This window comes from Azolla caroliniana, unplaced genomic scaffold, assembly GCF_043228905.1.
Source record: "Azolla caroliniana isolate FFs.n. ecotype wild unplaced genomic scaffold, voAzoCaro1.0.p SCAF_16, whole genome shotgun sequence".
NCBI lineage: Eukaryota > Viridiplantae > Streptophyta > Polypodiopsida > Salviniales > Salviniaceae > Azolla > Azolla caroliniana.
In genome coordinates this window covers 18344725-18350118 of record NW_028230451.1, presented here as the reverse complement: position 1 = coordinate 18350118, position 5394 = coordinate 18344725, and the positions used below count along the sequence as shown (strand labels likewise).

At 36.1% G+C, this 5394-nt stretch overlaps 1 non-coding gene across 1 annotated transcript; it reads left to right on the top strand.

Moving 5' to 3' along the window:
- Window positions 1-230: 230 nt before the first annotated feature.
- TRNAL-CAG (transfer RNA leucine (anticodon CAG)) lies at window positions 231-310 on the top strand. The gene has a single exon. It is a non-coding gene; the product is annotated as a tRNA-Leu (tRNA).
- Window positions 311-5394: the final 5084 nt, after the last annotated feature.

The window sequence follows — 5394 nt, the reverse complement described above, 5'->3', positions numbered from 1 at the left end:
TGGCCATTAAATGATTCCATCAAGCATTCAAATTGTGCTCTTCAAATGAATATCGATCACGGTTTATATTATCATATCGCCTCCAATGACAACTCTTGATGAGGTTTTTAAATGCTTCCATCAAGACAAGATGACAATAGTTGTGTTGGTCCTATAGGAGATGGGTCTAAATCCCACTCTTCCAGTGGATATCTTGTCCTTAGATTTTGAATTTCATATGTTTCCATCAAGTCAAGATGGCCGAGCGGTCTAAGGCGCCAGTTTCAGGTATTGGTCCGAAAGGGCGTGGGTTCAAATCCCACTCTTGACATAAATATATATCTCCCAATGACTTTAGATTTTGATATAATTTCCTATGTTCATTTAAATTAATTTCTCAAAGGTTCAAATACGTATGTTTATGGCAGTTTACATTGACATCAATGGCCATTCCACAGGAGGTTTTGAAATGTTTCGATCATGTAATGAGACAATAGTTTTAGGTGTTGGTCCTAAAAGGCATAGTCTCAAATCCTACTCTTGACGTGACAATAGTTTTATGTGTTGGTCCTATAGGACATGGGTCTAAATCTCACTCTTGCCATGCATACCTCTTGATCCTTAGATTTCGAATTGGTATTTATTAAGGAGATGGCATGTGGCACATTGGTCGTGAAGATATGTGCATCAAGAAGGAACAACAAGCAACTAGCCTATGCAAAGGGGGATAGACCAAACCAAGCAGGACGAAATGCAATCCAATGGGTAACCATAGATTGACACATGCATGATATTCGTGACATGCGCAATATTCTCAATATTCGAGAATACGAAATGACCCCAAAAAAATTAGAAAACCATTTGTTTTGCAAAATAAATATAAAATATTTATTTATTTATTTAAATAAATTTATTTCACCAAAAAAGAACAATTACTCATTAATAAATTATAGTGTCAAGAGAGTTTATGAAACTTATTTTAATTAATCAATCAATTAATTAAAATTTAAAAAATGAATATTTTTATATTTATTATACAAATATGATTAGTATGAACTTTGAAGATATGATTAGTTTGAAGTACTATTTTTAATGTCAAAATAAAAATATCCATAGATTTTGAGGGAATAAAAAGGGAGAAATTAATGAGCCTTTATTTTATTTTATTTATTTATTAAAAATAAAACGAATACTTATAACTTATAAGTTATACATTTATTATAAAAATTTAGTAGTGTCAAATCCCCAAGTCCCTCTTTTATTATCCCTATTTATTGTCAAGTTCCTTTTTTTTATCCTAGGAAATTAAAAAAGACAGAGTTTTTTTATTTTTATTTTAGTTAAACGAATACTTGACCACCCATTCATATTCGTATTCATTTGCATTCGAATGGGAAACTTGACGAATGCGAATATGTCAATCTATGTGGGTAACCTAGTGTAAACCATGCACATTCACTTTGTAAAAGCTATAAAAAACATGCTCAAATTGTTGAAAAGGGTTTTGATGGGCATACTTCAATTTGTGACACTTTCTACATAGTGGACACCACGCTTATTGTAGGCTATGTAGAACATAGTGTTCATGACAATGCACTACAATGCTTTAAAGAAACATTCTTTGAGCTTCTGGTGCGAGACAACAACGAGTGGACATCACTTATCTCAGGACATGTTGAGCATGATTACCAAAAAGAAATGTATTCTCTTGGACTGCATGAATTTGTTTATATATTGTGTATGGTTATGTTGAAGAGCTTTAGTATATGCGGAACCAAATGCAAATAGAGGGTGTATCCCCAAGTTCAGCCACCTTTGTTTGTAACATGAAGTTTTTTTAGACCCCTGATAAGGGGCAAAGGGTACATTGTCAAATTGTTAAATTAGGACTTGAAAAAGAGACTCTTATAAAAAATATTGTAGTTGAAATGTATGCAAAATTTGTTTTGATTGTTGAAGCAGAAGATGCGTTTCACAAGCTCCTAACTACAGATGTGGTCTCATGGAATGCATTGATGATAGAGCTTATAAAAATATGTGGTCTCCTAGCTTATCGTAGCAAAGGTGTTATTGACAAAGGTTGAGAGCTGCATTCATGGATATAAATTATCCCTATCTTGCCAAATGCCATCGCTTATCTTTGGTCCTTTCTTTGATGATCTATACTTGTTGAGCCAAACAATATTATATACTATTTGTATTAGTGCCTTTGGCCTTTTTAATTTTAATACCAATGGAGGATATTTTTTATGGAAAAGAAGAAGAAGCTATAAAAGACATTAAAGAAAGCCACTTTTTAGTATCTTTTATAATAACTTATTCTCAAATCTTAAGAGTTTCTCCTAGTGATTAAAGTTCTAAGTCTCCTCTTTTATCTCCCTAATTGTAATTAAGAGCTAAGAGAGATTAGTGATAATGGTTAGTAAACCAAGCTCTAATCTCTCTCTCTCTCTCATGTTGGTGGTCAACCTCTTTGTATTAAGAGTGCTGATAATAAAACATTGTCTTTATTTTAACTTCTTTGATTCAAGTGTACGAGAGAGTAAAGTGAGCGAAAGTGAGAGAGAGATTAATATTAATCACACTGATTAAAGTTCTAAGTCTCCTCTTCTATATTCCTAATTGTAATTAAGAGCTAAGAGAGATTAGTGATAATAGTTAGTAAACCAAGTTCTAATCTCTCTCTCTCTCTCTTGTTGGTGGTCAACCTCTTTGTACTAAGACCGCTGATAATAAAACATTTTCTTCATTTTAACTTCTTTGATTCAAGTGTACGAGAGAGTAAAGCGAGAGAAAGTGTGAGAGAGATTAATATTAATCGCATAGAGCTAAGTAAGCTAGTAGGTCAGAGGTACTTAACAACTACCTCCACCCGATTCACCACGAAAAGGGTATACACTCATCCGGATCCTAAGCCAACAACATCGACGAGGGTAAAACTCCATCGATCTATAGAAGTGCTTTTGTGTGACACATAGAAACGACATAACTATTTGGTGCCGTTGTCGGAAATAAGACTGACACTTTAAGATATCAATGAACTTAGATTAAAGTAAGACCAATGTGATTGTCACTGAACGACATTCAAGGGAGCTAACACATTGAATTTGCTAGTTGGTGCAAAATCCTGAAGTTGGCACCAAAAATTCCTAAACAATAACAGTCATGAACGAGCGTTAAAAGGACCAGTGTTCAACTAAAACCAAAGTCTAGAGAAAAATGTGAAATTTGAATTGGATAGATTACTTCAAATCAAAGACCACACCACCAAATGAGATAGCCCGAACAGATTCTGAAACAAATCAAGAGGCCACCACATCCAAACCCACACGCTACTACAGAGGATGGCTAACCCTAGGGATATTACCAAATATACATCTCACGCCTAGCCCCTCCACCAACGTACCTCTCAACACACCCCCTCATTGTTGAAGTCCCATTAAAGACCGACAAAACATAGAACGGCATATCTAGGATACGACGCAAGAAATTCGAGCTATCAAACAAGAGATTGAGTTATGGACAATCCAAGTCACAAAGTGTGACTGACTAGATGCACTCACTCAAGACATTAAGGTTGCATTGACGGAAAGAAATGAGAAATAGGCAAGAGAACAACAAAAACTTGCACTCCTTGAGGCAACATTGCACCATCAACACAACCAATAGGAGTTGAACACAAACCCCCACTTGAGCACAATGAGCAACAGTCCTAACCAAGAACAAGCTCTCAGATAATCACGTTTACGGGTCTCAGACACCAACACAACCACGAATCACATGACCCATACGCCTCCAAATGCTGAGTTGGCAGTTGCATTACAATCCATCCAAACTTTAGTATCAATGGCACCTTTGTTGATTATCTCTATCTTGTAACTTCATAGATCTCAACCACTTTAATTTTGTATCATCTAAAGTAGACTTCAACTGTCTTGGTGGAGGATGTTATGATTGAGATTAGGTTGGAATAGGATTTTGAGAGGTAGATGGATTAAAATGATTTATAGTATCTTTTTCAAAAATAGGAGATTTAGAAATACTAGATGGAGATGGTGAAATAGAATAAATTGGAGAAGGAAAAGTAATGTTGAGATCATCTTCATCTTCAGCCTTAAGAATTGTCTCATCAAAGACAACATTCCTACTTATAACGATTTCTTTCTTTGTTGGGTTCCACAATCTATAAGCTTTACGATAATAATTGTATCCAACAAATATCATCTTTTGGGATTTTGAATCCACCTTTCTTAGATGATTTGGAATATGCACATAAGCAACACAACCAAAGACATTAAAATAAGAAATTGATGGATTGTGATTACGAATCGGCAACGGTTCGGTTTAGGCTTAATCGGTTACCGGTTAAGCCTAAACCGTTTTCGGGTTCTCAAACCTGAACAGAACCAAACTGAATTGATCCCTAAACCGGTTTAGGAACCGGTTTGGAATAAAGAAATTGAAGAAATCCAAAAAACACCAGTACCACTTCCTCCTACTCTTCTCCTCCTCCTCATAACTCCCACCCCCTCAACCTTACCACTGATGAGTCCAAATTCAACTCCAAGCCCCTCCACGACTCCCTCTCCGTAGACTACTATGATTTGTCGGTTGACATCCACGAATTCCCTGTCAGACTCCCTCCCCCTCTCTGTCCCTATGTAGGCAAATAGGGAACGTGACCTATGAGACTAACTGTCATGATATGGCAAGACTCGAACCCATGACCTTAAGTTATATGGATCGAGCTCTTGACCATTAGACCATCTATTGTAATACGTATTTTCATTTACATTTTATTATAGGAAATTAGTGTATATTCCAGATTTCTCTGGAACATTCTAGAAGCTTCAGGATTACTCCTGAAAACACTATAAAAGAGGGCACTAGGCATTATGTTGAACCAAATTGGTTCAACGCCAGTCTTAAGCCTTTTAGCCACCATTGTATATTCTCTTCATATAATACATATCTTTCTTATCATCACTCTCTCCCTCTCTCGATCTCTCTCTTTCTCTCCGTCTCGCTCACTTCTTCCTTCTCTCGAAGAAGTTCTACACCTCTCATAGTACTAATCCTTCGTTTAGTACTAATTCCTTCTTTGTCTTAATACCGTTCCTGACAGTTTGAACCAATTTGCCTACCTTCTATCTCTCTCATTTCCTACTAATCTCTTATTCCTCTTTTCTTTCATCCCATGGCCACTGTTAGCACTGAAGAATATCAATCTGTTTTCTCGGAATTTCAATGCTTGAAGGAGAAGTTCCATGCTTTGGAACAAGAAAACCAACGGTTGCTAGTGGATCTTCAGCAAATCTCTTTAGAAAAGCAGCAAACGCAACAACAACATGGGGAACTTGCGTTACGCGTGCAACAACTCGAAGCAACCATCGTAGCGATGCAACAACAAGGTTC